This window comes from Lissotriton vulgaris, chromosome 1_1 (genome assembly GCF_964263255.1).
Source record: "Lissotriton vulgaris chromosome 1_1, aLisVul1.2, whole genome shotgun sequence".
Taxonomy (NCBI): Eukaryota; Metazoa; Chordata; class Amphibia; order Caudata; family Salamandridae; genus Lissotriton; species Lissotriton vulgaris.
The window spans coordinates 233658843-233674879 of record NC_141685.1 but is presented as its reverse complement, the minus strand read 5'-3'; the positions used below and the strand labels follow the sequence as shown (position 1 = coordinate 233674879).

At 39.6% G+C, this 16037-nt stretch overlaps 8 non-coding genes across 8 annotated transcripts; all 8 read left to right on the top strand.

The window, feature by feature from the left end:
* The first annotated feature begins 829 nt into the window (after positions 1–829).
* On the top strand, positions 830–902 carry TRNAK-CUU (transfer RNA lysine (anticodon CUU)). The gene has a single exon. It is a non-coding gene; the product is annotated as a tRNA-Lys (tRNA).
* Positions 903–4017: 3115 nt separating this feature from the next.
* Positions 4018–4090, top strand: TRNAK-CUU (transfer RNA lysine (anticodon CUU)). The gene has a single exon. It is a non-coding gene; the product is annotated as a tRNA-Lys (tRNA).
* Positions 4091–9107: 5017 nt separating this feature from the next.
* TRNAK-CUU (transfer RNA lysine (anticodon CUU)) lies at positions 9108–9180 on the top strand. Its single transcript has one exon. It is a non-coding gene; the product is annotated as a tRNA-Lys (tRNA).
* Positions 9181–12293: 3113 nt separating this feature from the next.
* Positions 12294–12366, top strand: TRNAK-CUU (transfer RNA lysine (anticodon CUU)). Its single transcript has one exon. It is a non-coding gene; the product is annotated as a tRNA-Lys (tRNA).
* A 330-nt stretch (positions 12367–12696) lies between these two features.
* TRNAA-AGC (transfer RNA alanine (anticodon AGC)) lies at positions 12697–12769 on the top strand. The gene has a single exon. It is a non-coding gene; the product is annotated as a tRNA-Ala (tRNA).
* Positions 12770–14184: 1415 nt separating this feature from the next.
* On the top strand, positions 14185–14257 carry TRNAK-CUU (transfer RNA lysine (anticodon CUU)). The gene has a single exon. It is a non-coding gene; the product is annotated as a tRNA-Lys (tRNA).
* A 978-nt stretch (positions 14258–15235) lies between these two features.
* TRNAK-CUU (transfer RNA lysine (anticodon CUU)) lies at positions 15236–15308 on the top strand. The gene has a single exon. It is a non-coding gene; the product is annotated as a tRNA-Lys (tRNA).
* Positions 15309–15860: 552 nt separating this feature from the next.
* Positions 15861–15933, top strand: TRNAA-AGC (transfer RNA alanine (anticodon AGC)). The gene has a single exon. It is a non-coding gene; the product is annotated as a tRNA-Ala (tRNA).
* Positions 15934–16037: the final 104 nt, after the last annotated feature.

Here is a 16037-nt window from a genome sequence, read left to right as displayed (position 1 = left end):
ACACCGCAATATCACTCATATTCGAGTAGTAAACAGGCCAACCTGAACTGTAAAACATCCCATAGTGGAGGTAAGGCATAAGTTAGGAGTGAACTTAACACTGTTATGGGCAATTGGACTTCAAATAAAGTGCGGAAGGCAGTAAGGTTACTTTTTTCATGTTATGCAGATTAAACACACAGGGGAATTAGCTCAAATGGTAGAGTGCTCGCTTAGCATGCAAGAGGTAGCGGGATCGATGCCCGCATTCTCCATTATGAAATTTGCATACATTTTATTTTTAACTTGTCATTGCCCATGGTCATTGCAGAGTAAGAACAGAAAAATCACAGATGGCTTTCAAATATGGTCTCATTATAACAACTAAAGTGGTTTAATCAAAAGGGTTCAGGTATTCTTTAGCATGTGAGAGGAATTTGAATTCTTATGCAATCTCAAAATGAAGTTCTCACAACTTCCATTTTCATTTTCTCTTATTTTTTTGACACTCTGTCCTCTGAAGGATGTATAAATCTGGCTTTCCTTGCAAAACAAGAGTAGAGGAATATCCAGGATTTGATTTTTTTCACAAAAAGGGATTGGTCTGCATACTGTCTTAAGGAGGGAGCCCGGCTAGCTCAGTCGGTAGAGCATGAGACTCTTAATCTCAGGGTCGTGGGTTAGAGCCCCACGTTGGGTGAAAACGAGTAATTTTTTCCTGAATATTGCATTGACTCTCATAATATGGAGATTAATCTTGCATTAGACCTGCAATAACTCCCAAAAATTGTCCAGGAATGGATTTCCTTCATAAAAAAATGATTAGTCTGCATACCATCTTGAAGCGGGAGCCCGGCTAGCTCAGTCGGTAGAGCATGAGACTCTTAATCTCAGGGTCGTGGGTTCGAGCCCCACGTTGGGCGAAAACGAGTAATTTTTGCCTGAATATTGCATTGACTCTCATAATATGGAGATTAATCTTGCATTAGACCTGCAATAACTCCCAAAAATTGTCCAGGAATGGATTTCCTTCATAAAAAATGATTAGTCTGCATACCATCTTGCAGTGGGAGCCCGGCTAGCTCAGTCGGTAGAGCATGAGACTCTTAATCTCAGGGTCGTGGGTTCGAGCCCCACGTAGGGCGAAAATGAGTAATTTTTGCTGGATTATTGCATTGACTCTCATAATCTGGTGAATATTCTTGCATTAGACATGCAATAACTATCAGAAATCGCATCTCCCTTGGTTTCTCATTAGTGGGAAATTTAACTTCAAGATTAGGTAGGGTATGAGTCTAGATGAACACACCGCAATATCACTCATATTCGAGTAGTAAACAGGCCAACCTGAACTGTAAAACATCCCATAAGTGGAGGTAAGGCATAAGTTAGGAGTGAACTGAACACTGTTATGGGCAATTGGACTTCAAATAAAGTGTGGAACGCAGTAAGGTTACTTTTTTCATGTTATGCAGATTAAACACACAGGGGAATTAGCTCAAATAGTAAAGCGCTCGCTTAGCATGCGAGAGGTAGCGGGATCGATGCCCGCATTCTCCATTATAAAATTTGCATACATTTTATTTTTAACTTGTCATTGCCAAGGTCATTGCAGAGTAAGAACAGAAAAATCACAGATGGCTTTCAAATATGGTCTCATTATAACAACTAAAGTGGTTTAATCAAAAGGGTTCAGGTATTCTTTAGCATGTGAGAGGAATTTGAATTCTTATGCAATCTCAAAATGAAGTTCTCACAACTTCCATTTTCATTTTCTCTTATTTTTTTTGACACTCTGTCCTCTGAAGGATGTATAAATCAGGCTTTCCTTGCAAAACAAGAGTAGAGGAATATCCAGGATTTGATTTTCTTCACAAAAAGGGATTGGTCTGCATACTGTCTTAAGGAGGGACCCCGGCTAGCTCAGTCGGTAGAGCATGAGACTCTTAATCTCAGGGTCGTGGGTTCGAGCCCCACGTTGGGCGAAAACGAGTAATTTTTGCCTGAATATTGCATTGACTCTCATAATATGGAGATTAATCTTGCATTAGACCTGCAATAACTCCCAAAAATTGTCCAGGAATGGATTTCCTTCATAAAAAATGATTAGTCTGCATACCACCTTGCAGTGGGAGCCCGGCTAGCTCAGTCGGTAGAGCATGAGACTCTTAATCTCAGGGTCGTGGGTTCGAGCCCCACGTAGGGCGAAAATGAGTAATTTTTGCTGGATTATTGCATTGACTCTCATAATCTGGTGAATATTCTTGCTTTAGACATGCAATAACTATCAGAAATCGCATCTCCCTTGGTTTCTCATTGGTGGGAAATTTAACTTCAAGATTAGGTAGGGTATGAGTCTAGATGAACACACCGCAATATCACTCATATTCGAGTAGTAAACAGGCCAACCTGAACTGTAAAACATCCCATAAGTGGAGGTAAGGCATAAGTTAGGAGTGAACTGAACACTGTTATGGGCAATTGGACTTCAAATAAAGTGTGGAACGCAGTAAGGTTACTTTTTTCATGTTATGCAGATTAAACACACAGGGGAATTAGCTCAAATAGTAAAGCGCTCGCTTAGCATGCGAGAGGTAGCGGGATCGATGCCCGCATTCTCCATTATAAAATTTGCATACATTTTATTTTTAACTTGTCATTGCCAAGGTCATTGCAGAGTAAGAACAGAAAAATCACAGATGGCTTTTTAATATGGTCTCATTATAACAACTAAAGTGGTTTAATCAAAAGGGTTCAGGTATTCTTTAGCATGTGAGAGGAATTTGAATTCTTATGCAATCTCAAAATGAAGTTCTCACAACTTCCGTTTTCATTTTCTCTTATTTTTATTGACACTCTGTCCTCTGAAGGATGTATAAATCTGGCTTTCCTTGCAAAACAAGAGTAGAGGAATATCCAGGATTTGATTTTTTTCACAAAAAGGGATTGGTCTGCATACTGTCTTAAGGAGGGAGCCCGGCTAGCTCGGTCGGTAGAGCATGAGACTCTTAATCTCAGGGTCGTGGGTTAGAGCCCCACGTTGGGCGAAAACGAGTAATTTTTTCCTGAATATTGCATTGACTCTCATAATATGGAGATTAATCTTGCATTAGACCTGCAATAACTCCCAAAAATTGTCCAGGAATGGATTTCCTTCATAAAAAATGATTAGTCTGCATACGATCTTGAAGTGGGAATCCCGGCTAGCTCAGTCGGTAGAGCATGAGACTCTTAATCTCAGGGTCGTGGGTTTGAGCCCCACATTGGGCAAAAATGAGTAATTTTTGCTGGATTATTGCATTGACTCTCATAATCTGGTGAATATTCTTGCATTAGACATGCAATAACTATCAGAAATGGTATCTCCCTTGGTTTCTCATTGGTGGGAAATTTAACGTCAAGATTAGCTAGGGTATGAGTCTAGATGAACACAGCGCAATATCACTCATATTCGAGTAGTAAACAGGCCAACCTGAACTGTAAAACATCCCATAAGTGGAGGTAAGGCATAAGTTAGGAGTGAACTGAACACTATTATGGGCAATTGGACTTCAAATAAAGTGTGGAACGCAGTAAGGTTACTTTTTTCATGTTATGCAGATTAAACACACAGGGGAATTAGCTCAAATAGTAAAACGCTCGCTTAGCATGCGAGAGGTAGCGGGATCGATTCCCGCATTCTCCATTATAAAATTTGCATACATTTTATTTTTAACTTGTCATTGCCCATGGTCATTGCAGAGTAAGAACAGAAAAATCGCAGATGGCTTTCAAATATGGTCTCATTATAACAACTAAAGTGGTTTAATCAAAAGGGTTCAGGTATTCTTTAGAATGTGAGAGGAATTTGAATTCTTATGCAATCTCAAAATGAAGTTCTCACAACTTCCATTTTCATTTTCTCTTATTTCTTTTGACACTCTGTCCTCTGAAGGATGTATAAATCAGGCTTTCCTTGCAAAACAAGAGTAGAGGAATATCCAGGATTTGATTTTCTTCACAAAAAGGGATTGGTCTGCATACTGTCTTAAGGAGGGAGCCCGGCTAGCTCAGTCGGTAGAGCATGAGACTCTTAATCTCAGGGTCGTGGGTTCGAGCCCCACGTTGGGCGAAAACGAGTAATTTTTGCCTGAATATTGCATTGACTCTCATAATATGGAGATTAATCTTGCATTAGACCTGCAATAACTCCCAAAAATTGTCCAGGAATGGATTTCCTTCATAAAAAATGATTAGTCTGCATACCATCTTGCAGTGGGAGCCCGGCTAGCTCAGTCGGTAGAGCATGAGACTCTTAATCTCAGGGTCGTGGGTTCGAGCCCCACGTAGGGCGAAAATGAGTAATTTTTGCTGGATTATTGCATTGACTCTCATAATCTGGTGAATATTCTTGCATTAGACATGCAATAACTATCAGAAATCGCATCTCCCTTGGTTTCTCATTGGTGGGAAATTTAACTTCAAGATTAGGTAGGGTATGAGTCTAGATGAACACACCGCAATATCACTCATATTCGAGTAGTAAACAGGCCAACCTGAACTGTAAAACATCCCATAAGTGGAGGTAAGGCATAAGTTAGGAGTGAACTGAACACTGTTATGGGCAATTGGACTTCAAATAAAGTGTGGAACGCAGTAAGGTTACTTTTTTCATGTTATGCAGATTAAACACACAGGGGAATTAGCTCAAATAGTAAAGCGCTCGCTTAGCATGCGAGAGGTAGCGGGATCGATGCCCGCATTCTCCATTATAAAATTTGCATACATTTTATTTTTAACTTGTCATTGCCAAGGTCATTGCAGAGTAAGAACAGAAAAATCACAGATGGCTTTTTAATATGGTCTCATTATAACAACTAAAGTGGTTTAATCAAAAGGGTTCAGGTATTCTTTAGCATGTGAGAGGAATTTGAATTGTTATGCAATCTCGAAATGAAGTTCTCACAACTTCCATTTTCATTTTCTCTTATTTTTTTTGACACTCTGTCCTCTGAAGGATGTATAAATCTGGCTTTCCATGCAAAACAAGAGTAGAGGAATATCCAGGATTTTATTTTCTTCACAAAAAGGGATTGGTCTGCATACTGTCTTGAGGAGGGAGCCCGGCTAGCTCAGTCGGTAGAGCATGAGACTCTTAATCTCAGGATCATGGGTTCGAGCCCCACGTTGGGTGAAAATGAGTAATTTTTGCTGGATTATTGCATTGACTCTCATAATCTGGTGAATATTCTCACATTAGACATGCAATAACTATCAGAAATGGTATCTCCCTTGGTTTCTCAGTGGTGGGAAATTTAACTTCAAGATTAGCTGGGGTATGAGTCTAGATAAACACACCGCAATATCACTCATATTCGAGTAGTAAACAGGCCAACCTGAACTGTAAAACATCCCATAGTGGAGGTAAGGCATAAGTTAGGAGTGAACTTAACACTGTTATGGGCAATTGGACTTCAAATAAAGTGCGGAAGGCAGTAAGGTTACTTTTTTCATGTTATGCAGATTAAACACACAGGGGAATTAGCTCAAATGGTAGAGTGCTCGCTTAGCATGCAAGAGGTAGCGGGATCGATGCCCGCATTCTCCATTATAAAATTTGCATACATTTTATTTTTAACTTGTCATTGCCCATGGTCATTGCAGAGTAAGAACAGAAAAATCACAGATGGCTTTCAAATATGGTCTCATTATAACAACTAAAGTGGTTTAATCAAAAGGGTTCAGGTATTCTTTAGCATGTGAGAGGAATTTGAATTCTTATGCAATCTCAAAATGAAGTTCTCACAACTTCCATTTTCATTTTCTCTTATTTTTTTGACACTCTGTCCTCTGAAGGATGTATAAATCTGGCTTTCCTTGCAAAACAAGAGTAGAGGAATATCCAGGATTTGATTTTTTTCACAAAAAGGGATTGGTCTGCATACTGTCTTAAGGAGGGAGCCCGGCTAGCTCAGTCGGTAGAGCATGAGACTCTTAATCTCAGGGTCGTGGGTTAGAGCCCCACGTTGGGTGAAAACGAGTAATTTTTTCCTGAATATTGCATTGACTCTCATAATATGGAGATTAATCTTGCATTAGACCTGCAATAACTCCCAAAAATTGTCCAGGAATGGATTTCCTTCATAAAAAAATGATTAGTCTGCATACCATCTTGAAGCGGGAGCCCGGCTAGCTCAGTCGGTAGAGCATGAGACTCTTAATCTCAGGGTCGTGGGTTTGAGCCCCACGTTGGGCAAAAATGAGTAATTTTTGCTGGATTATTGCATTGACTCTCATAATCTGGTGAATATTCTTGCATTAGACATGCAATAACTATCAGAAATGGTATCTCCCTTGGTTTCTCATTGGTGGGAAATTTAACTTCAAGATTAGCTAGGGTATGAGTCTAGATGAACACAGCGCAATATCACTCATATTCGAGTAGTAAACAGGCCAACCTGAACTGTAAAACATCCCATAAGTGGAGGTAAGGCATAAGTTAGGAGTGAACTGAACACTATTATGGGCAATTGGACTTCAAATAAAGTGTGGAACGCAGTAAGGTTACTTTTTTCATGTTATGCAGATTAAACACACAGGGGAATTAGCTCAAATAGTAAAACGCTCGCTTAGCATGCGAGAGGTAGCGGGATCGATTCCCGCATTCTCCATTATAAAATTTGCATACATTTTATTTTTAACTTGTCATTGCCCATGGTCATTGCAGAGTAAGAACAGAAAAATCACAGATGGCTTTCAAATATGGTCTCATTATAACAACTAAAGTGGTTTAATCAAAAGGGTTCAGGTATTCTTTAGCATGTGAGAGGAATTTGAATTCTTATGCAATCTCAAAATGAAGTTCTCACAACTTCCATTTTCATTTTCTCTTATTTTTTTTGACACTCTGTCCTCTGAAGGATGTATAAATCAGGCTTTCCTTGCAAAACAAGAGTAGAGGAATATCCAGGATTTGATTTTCTTCACAAAAAGGGATTGGTCTGCATACTGTCTTAAGGAGGGACCCCGGCTAGCTCAGTCGGTAGAGCATGAGACTCTTAATCTCAGGGTCGTGGGTTCGAGCCCCACGTTGGGCGAAAACGAGTAATTTTTGCCTGAATATTGCATTGACTCTCATAATATGGAGATTAATCTTGCATTAGACCTGCAATAACTCCCCAAAATTGTCCAGGAATGGATTTCCTTCATAAAAAATGATTAGTCTGCATACCATCTTGCAGTGGGAGCCCGGCTAGCTCAGTCGGTAGAGCATGAGACTCTTAATCTCAGGGTCGTGGGTTCGAGCCCCACGTAGGGCGAAAATGAGTAATTTTTGCTGGATTATTGCATTGACTCTCATAATCTGGTGAATATTCTTGCATTAGACATGCAATAACTATCAGAAATCGCATCTCCCTTGGTTTCTCATTGGTGGGAAATTTAACTTCAAGATTAGGTAGGGTATGAGTCTAGATGAACACACCGCAATATCACTCATATTCGAGTAGTAAACAGGCCAACCTGAACTGTAAAACATCCCATAAGTGGAGGTAAGGCATAAGTTAGGAGTGAACTGAACACTGTTATGGGCAATTGGACTTCAAATAAAGTGTGGAACGCAGTAAGGTTACTTTTTTCATGTTATGCAGATTAAACACACAGGGGAATTAGCTCAAATAGTAAAGCGCTCGCTTAGCATGCGAGAGGTAGCGGGATCGATGCCGCATTCTCCATTATAAAATTTGCATACATTTTATTTTTAACTTGTCATTGCCAAGGTCATTGCAGAGTAAGAACAGAAAAATCACAGATGGCTTTTTAATATGGTCTCATTATAACAACTAAAGTGGTTTAATCAAAAGGGTTCAGGTATTCTTTAGCATGTGAGAGGAATTTGAATTCTTATGCAATCTCAAAATGAAGTTCTCACAACTTCCGTTTTCATTTTCTCTTATTTTTATTGACACTCTGTCCTCTGAAGGATGTATAAATCTGGCTTTCCTTGCAAAACAAGAGTAGAGGAATATCCAGGATTTGATTTTTTTCACAAAAAGGGATTGGTCTGCATACTGTCTTAAGGAGGGAGCCCGGCTAGCTCGGTCGGTAGAGCATGAGACTCTTAATCTCAGGGTCGTGGGTTAGAGCCCCACGTTGGGCGAAAACGAGTAATTTTTTCCTGAATATTGCATTGACTCTCATAATATGGAGATTAATCTTGCATTAGACCTGCAATAACTCCCAAAAATTGTCCAGGAATGGATTTCCTTCATAAAAAATGATTAGTCTGCATACCATCTTGAAGTGGGAATCCCGGCTAGCTCAGTCGGTAGAGAATGAGACTCTTAATCTCAGGGTCGTGGGTTTGAGCCCCACATTGGGCAAAAATGAGTAATTTTTGCTGGATTATTGCATTGACTCTCATAATCTGGTGAATATTCTTGCATTAGACATGCAATAACTATCAGAAATGGTATCTCCCTTGGTTTCTCATTGGTGGGAAATTTAACTTCAAGATTAGCTAGGGTATGAGTCTAGATGAACACAGCGCAATATCACTCATATTCGAGTAGTAAACAGGCCAACCTGAACTGTAAAACATCCCATAAGTGGAGGTAAGGCATAAGTTAGGAGTGAACTGAACACTATTATGGGCAATTGGACTTCAAATAAAGTGTGGAACGCAGTAAGGTTACTTTTTTCATGTTATGCAGATTAAACACACAGGGGAATTAGCTCAAATAGTAAAACGCTCGCTTAGCATGCGAGAGGTAGCGGGATCGATTCCCGCATTCTCCATTATAAAATTTGCATACATTTTATTTTTAACTTGTCATTGCCCATGGTCATTGCAGAGTAAGAACAGAAAAATCACAGATGGCTTTCAAATATGGTCTCATTATAACAACTAAAGTGGTTTAATCAAAAGGGTTCAGGTATTCTTTAGCATGTGAGAGGAATTTGAATTCTTATGCAATCTCAAAATGAAGTTCTCACAACTTCCATTTTCATTTTCTCTTATTTTTTTTGACACTCTGTCCTCTGAAGGATGTATAAATCAGGCTTTCCTTGCAAAACAAGAGTAGAGGAATATCCAGGATTTGATTTTCTTCACAAAAAGGGATTGGTCTGCATACTGTCTTAAGGAGGGAGCCCGGCTAGCTCAGTCGGTAGAGCATGAGACTCTTAATCTCAGGGTCGTGGGTTCGAGCCCCACGTTGGGCGAAAACGAGTAATTTTTGCCTGAATATTGCATTGACTCTCATAATATGGAGATTATTCTTGCATTAGACCTGCAATAACTCCCAAAAATTGTCCAGGAATGGATTTCCTTCATAAAAAATGATTAGTCTGCATACCATCTTGCAGTGGGAGCCCGGCTAGCTCAGTCGGTAGAGCATGAGACTCTTAATCTCAGGGTCGTGGGTTCGAGCCCCACGTAGGGCGAAAATGAGTAATTTTTGCTGGATTATTGCATTGACTCTCATAATCTGGTGAATATTCTTGCATTAGACATGCAATAACTATCAGAAATCGCATCTCCCTTGGTTTCTCATTGGTGGGAAATTTAACTTCAAGATTAGGTAGGGTATGAGTCTAGATGAACACACCGCAATATCACTCATATTCGAGTAGTAAACAGGCCAACCTGAACTGTAAAACATCCCATAAGTGGAGGTAAGGCATAAGTTAGGAGTGAACTGAACACTGTTATGGGCAATTGGACTTCAAATAAAGTGTGGAACACAGTAAGGTTACTTTTTTCATGTTATGCAGATTAAACACACAGGGGAATTAGCTCAAATAGTAAAGCGCTCGCTTAGCATGCGAGAGGTAGCGGGATCGATGCCCGCATTCTCCATTATAAAATTTGCATACATTTTATTTTTAACTTGTCATTGCCAAGGTCATTGCAGAGTAAGAACAGAAAAATCACAGATGGCTTTTTAATATGGTCTCATTATAACAACTAAAGTGGTTTAATCAAAAGGGTTCAGGTATTCTTTAGCATGTGAGAGGAATTTGAATTGTTATGCAATCTCGAAATGAAGTTCTCACAACTTCCATTTTCATTTTCTCTTATTTTTTTGACACTCTGTCCTCTGAAGGATGTATAAATCTGGCTTTCCATGCAAAACAAGAGTAGAGGAATATCCAGGATTTTATTTTCTTCACAAAAAGGGATTGGTCTGCATACTGTCTTAAGGAGGGAGCCCGGCTAGCTCAGTCGGTAGAGCATGAGACTCTTAATCTCAGGATCATGGGTTCGAGCCCCACGTTGGGCGAAAATGAGTAATTTTTGCTGGATTATTGCATTGACTCTCATAATCTGGTGAATATTCTCACATTAGACATGCAATAACTATCAGAAATGGTATCTCCCTTGGTTTCTCAGTGGTGGGAAATTTAACTTCAAGATTAGCTGGGGTATGAGTCTAGATAAACACACCGCAATATCACTCATATTCGAGTAGTAAACAGGCCAACCTGAACTGTAAAACATCCCATAGTGGAGGTAAGGCATAAGTTAGGAGTGAACTTAACACTGTTATGGGCAATTGGACTTCAAATAAAGTGCGGAAGGCAGTAAGGTTACTTTTTTCATGTTATGCAGATTAAACACACAGGGGAATTAGCTCAAATGGTAGAGTGCTCGCTTAGCATGCAAGAGGTAGCGGGATCGATGCCCGCATTCTCCATTATAAAATTTGCATACATTTTATTTTTAACTTGTCATTGCCCATGGTCATTGCAGAGTAAGAACAGAAAAATCACAGATGGCTTTCAAATATGGTCTCATTATAACAACTAAAGTGGTTTAATCAAAAGGGTTCAGGTATTCTTTAGCATGTGAGAGGAATTTGAATTCTTATGCAATCTCAAAATGAAGTTCTCACAACTTCCATTTTCATTTTCTCTTTTTTTTTTGACACTCTGTCCTCTGAAGGATGTATAAATCTGGCTTTCCTTGCAAAACAAGAGTAGAGGAATATCCAGGATTTGATTTTTTTCACAAAAAGGGATTGGTCTGCATACTGTCTTAAGGAGGGAGCCCGGCTAGCTCAGTCGGTAGAGCATGAGACTCTTAATCTCAGGGTCGTGGGTTAGAGCCCCACGTTGGGTGAAAACGAGTAATTTTTTCCTGAATATTGCATTGACTCTCATAATATGGAGATTAATCTTGCATTAGACCTGCAATAACTCCCAAAAATTGTCCAGGAATGGATTTCCTTCATAAAAAAATGATTAGTCTGCATACCATCTTGAAGCGGGAGCCCGGCTAGCTCAGTCGGTAGAGCATGAGACTCTTAATCTCAGGGTCGTGGGTTTGAGCCCCACGTTGGGCAAAAATGAGTAATTTTTGCTGGATTATTGCATTGACTCTCATAATCTGGTGAATATTCTTGCATTAGACATGCAATAACTATCAGAAATGGTATCTCCCTTGGTTTCTCATTGGTGGGAAATTTAACTTCAAGATTAGCTAGGGTATGAGTCTAGATGAACACAGCGCAATATCACTCATATTCGAGTAGTAAACAGGCCAACCTGAACTGTAAAACATCCCATAAGTGGAGGTAAGGCATAAGTTAGGAGTGAACTGAACACTATTATGGGCAATTGGACTTCAAATAAAGTGTGGAACGCAGTAAGGTTACTTTTTTCATGTTATGCAGATTAAACACACAGGGGAATTAGCTCAAATAGTAAAACGCTCGCTTAGCATGCGAGAGGTAGCGGGATCGATTCCCGCATTCTCCATTATAAAATTTGCATACATTTTATTTTTAACTTGTCATTGCCCATGGTCATTGCAGAGTAAGAACAGAAAAATCACAGATGGCTTTCAAATATGGTCTCATTATAACAACTAAAGTGGTTTAATCAAAAGGGTTCAGGTATTCTTTAGCATGTGAGAGGAATTTGAATTCTTATGCAATCTCAAAATGAAGTTCTCACAACTTCCATTTTCATTTTCTCTTATTTTTTTTGACACTCTGTCCTCTGAAGGATGTATAAATCAGGCTTTCCTTGCAAAACAAGAGTAGAGGAATATCCAGGATTTGATTTTCTTCACAAAAAGGGATTGGTCTGCATACTGTCTTAAGGAGGGAGCCCGGCTAGCTCAGTCGGTAGAGCATGAGACTCTTAATCCCAGGGTCGTGGGTTCGAGCCCCACGTTGGGCGAAAACGAGTAATTTTTGCCTGAATATTGCATTGACTCTCATAATATGGAGATTAATCTTGCATTAGACCTGCAATAACTCCCAAAAATTGTCCAGGAATGGATTTCCTTCATAAAAAATGATTAGTCTGCATACCATCTTGCAGTGGGAGCCCGGCTAGCTCAGTCGGTAGAGCATGAGACTCTTAATCTCAGGGTCGTGGGTTCGAGCCCCACGTTGGGCGAAAATGAGGAATTTTTGCTGGACTCTCATAATCTGGTGATTATTCTTGCATTAGACATGCAATAACTATCAAAAATGGTATCTCCCTTGGTTTCTCATTGGTGGGAAATTTAACTTCAAGATTAGGTAGGGTATGAGTCTAGATGAACACACCACAATATCACTCATATTCGAGTAGTAAACAGGCCAACCTGAACTGTAAAACATCCCATAAGTGGAGGTAAGGCATAAGTTAGGAGTGAACTGAACACTGTTATGGGCAATTGGACTTCAAATAAAGTGTGGAAGGCAGTAAGGTTACTTTTTTCATGTTATGCAGATTAAACACACAGGGGAATTAGCTCAAATGGTAGAGCGCTCGCTTAGCATGCGAGAGGTAGCGGGATCGATACCCGCATTCTCCATTATAAAACTTGCATGCATTTTATTTTTAACTTGTCATTGCCAAGGTCATTGCAGAGTAAGAACAGAAAAATCACAGATGGCTTTCAAATATGGTCTCATTATAACAACTAAAGTGGTTTAATCAAAAGGGTTCAGGTATTCTTTAGCATGTGAGAGGAATTTGAATTCTTATGCAATCTCAAAATGAAGTTCTCACAACTTCCGTTTTCATTTTCTCTTATTTTTATTGACACTCTGTCCTCTGAAGGATGTATAAATCTGGCTTTCCTTGCAAAACAAGAGTAGAGGAATCTCCAGGATTTGATTTTTTTCACAAAAAGGGATTGGTCTGCATACTGTCTTAAGGAGGGAGCCCGGCTAGCTCGGTCGGTAGAGCATGAGACTCTTAATCTCAGGGTCGTGGGTTAGAGCCCCACGTTGGGCGAAAACGAGTAATTTTTTCCTGAATATTGCATTGACTCTCATAATATGGAGATTAATCTTGCATTAGACCTGCAATAACTCCCAAAAATTGTCCAGGAATGGATTTCCTTCATAAAAAATGATTAGTCTGCATACCATCTTGAAGTGGGAGCCCGGCTAGCTCAGTCGGTAGAGCATGAGACTCTTAATCTCAGGGTCATGGGTTTGAGCCCCACGTTGGGCAAAAATGAGTAATTTTTGCTGGATTATTGCATTGACTCTCATAATCTGGTGAATATTCTTGCATTAGACATGCAATAACTATCAGAAATGGTATCTCCCTTGGTTTCTCATTGGTGGGAAATTTAACTTCAAGATTAGCTAGGGTATGAGTCTAGATGAACACAGCGCAATATCACTCATATTCGAGTAGTAAACAGGCCAACCTGAACTGTAAAACATCCCATAAGTGGAGGTAAGGCATAAGTTAGGAGTGAACTGAACACTGTTATGGGCAATTGGACTTCAAATAAAGTGTGGAACGCAGTAAGGTTACTTTTTTCATGTTATGCAGATTAAACACACAGGGGAATTAGCTCAAATAGTAAAACGCTCGCTTAGCATGCGAGAGGTAGCGGGATCGATTCCCGCATTCTCCATTATAAAATTTGCATACATTTTATTTTTAACTTGTCATTGCCCATGGTCATTGCAGAGTAAGAACAGAAAAATCACAGATGGCTTTCAAATATGGTCTCATTATAACAACTAAAGTGGTTTAATCAAAAGGGTTCAGGTATTCTTTAGCATGTGAGAGGAATTTGAATTCTTATGCAATCTCAAAATGAAGTTCTCACAACTTCCATTTTCATTTTCTCTTATTTTTTTTGACACTCTGTCCTCTGAAGGATGTATAAATCTGGCTTTCCTTGCAAAACAAGAGTAGAGGAATATCCAGGATTTGATTTTCTTCACAAAAAGGGATTGGTCTGCATATTGTCTTAAGGAGGGAGCCCGGCTAGCTCAGTCGGTAGAGCATGAGACTCTTAATCTCAGGGTCGTGGGTTCGAGCCCCACGTTGGGCGAAAACGAGTAATTTTTGCCTGAATATTGCATTGACTCTCATAATATGGAGATTAATCTTGCATTAGACCTGCAATAACTCCCAAAAATTGTCCAGGAATGGATTTCCTTCATAAAAAATGATTAGTCTGCATACCATCTTGAAGTGGGAGCCCGGCTAGCTCAGTCAGTAGAGCATGAGACTCTTAATCTCAGGGTCGTGAGTTCGAGCCCCACGTTGGGTGAAAATGAGTAATTTTTGCTGGACTCTCATAATCTGGTGATTTTTCTTGCATTAGACAAGCAATAACTATCAAAAATGGTATCTCCCTTGGTTTCTCATTGGTGGGAAATTTAACTTCAAGATTAGGTAGGGTATGAGTCTAGATGAACACACCACAATATCACTCATATTCGAGTAGTAAACAGGCCAACCTGAACTGTAAAACATCCCATAAGTGGAGGTAAGGCATAAGTTAGGAGTGAACTGAACACTGTTATGGGCAATTGGACATCAAATAAAGTGTGGAACGCAGTAAGGTTACTTTTTTCATGTTATGCAGATTAAACACACAGGGGAATTAGCTCAAATAGTAAAGCGCTCGCTTAGCATGCGAGAGGTAGCTGGCTCGATGCCCGCATTCTCCATTATAAAATTTGCATACATTTTATTTTTAACTTGTCATTGCCCATGGTCATTGCAGAGTAAGAACAGAAAAATCACAGATGGCTTTCAAATATGGTCTCATTATAACAACTAAAGTGATTTAATCAAAAGGGTTCAGGTATTCTTTAGCATGTGAGAGGAATTTGAATTCTTATGCAATCTCAAAATGAAGTTTTCACAACTTCCATTTTCATTTTCTCTTATTTTTTTTGACACTCTGTCCTCTGAAGGATGGATAAATCAGGCTTTCCTTGCAAAACAAGAGTAGAGGAATATCCAGGATTTGATTTTCTTCACAAAAAGGGATTGGTCTGCATACTGTCTTAAGGAGGGAGCCCGGCTAGCTCAGTCGGTAGAGCATGAGACTCTTAATCTCAGGGTCGTGGGTTCGAGCCCCACGTTGGGCGAAAACGAGTAATTTTTGCCTGAATATTGCATTGACTCTCATAACATGGAGATTAATCTTGCATTAGACCTGCAATAACTCCCAAAAATTGTCCAGGAATGGATTTCCTTCATAAAAAATGATTAGTCTGCATACCATCTTGAAGTGGGAGCCCGGCTAGCTCAGTCGGTAGAGCATGAGACTCTTAATCTCAGGGTCGTGGGTTCGAGCCCCACGGTGGGTGAAAATGAGTAATTTTTGCTGGACTCTCATAATCTGGTGATTATTCTTGCATTAGACATGCAATAACTATCAAAAATGGTATCTCCCTTGGTTTCTCATTGGTGGGAAATTTAACTTCAAGATTAGGTAGGGTATGAGTCCAGATGAACACACCACAATATCACTCATATTCGAGTAGTAAACAGGCCAACCTGAACGGTAAAACATCCCATAAGTGGAGGTAAGGCATAAGTTAGGAGTGAACTGAACACTGTTATGGGCAATTGGACTTCAAATAAAGTGTGGAAGGCAGTAAGGTTACTTTTTTCATGTTATGCAGATTAAACACACAGGGGAATTAGCTCAAATGGTAGAGCGCTCGCTTAGCATGCGAGAGGTAGCGGGATCGATGCCCGCATTCTCCATTATAAAATTTGCATACATTTTTTTTTTAACTTGTCATTGCCCATGGTCATTGCAGAGTAAGAACAGAAAAATCACAGATGGCTTTCAAATATGGTCTCATTAT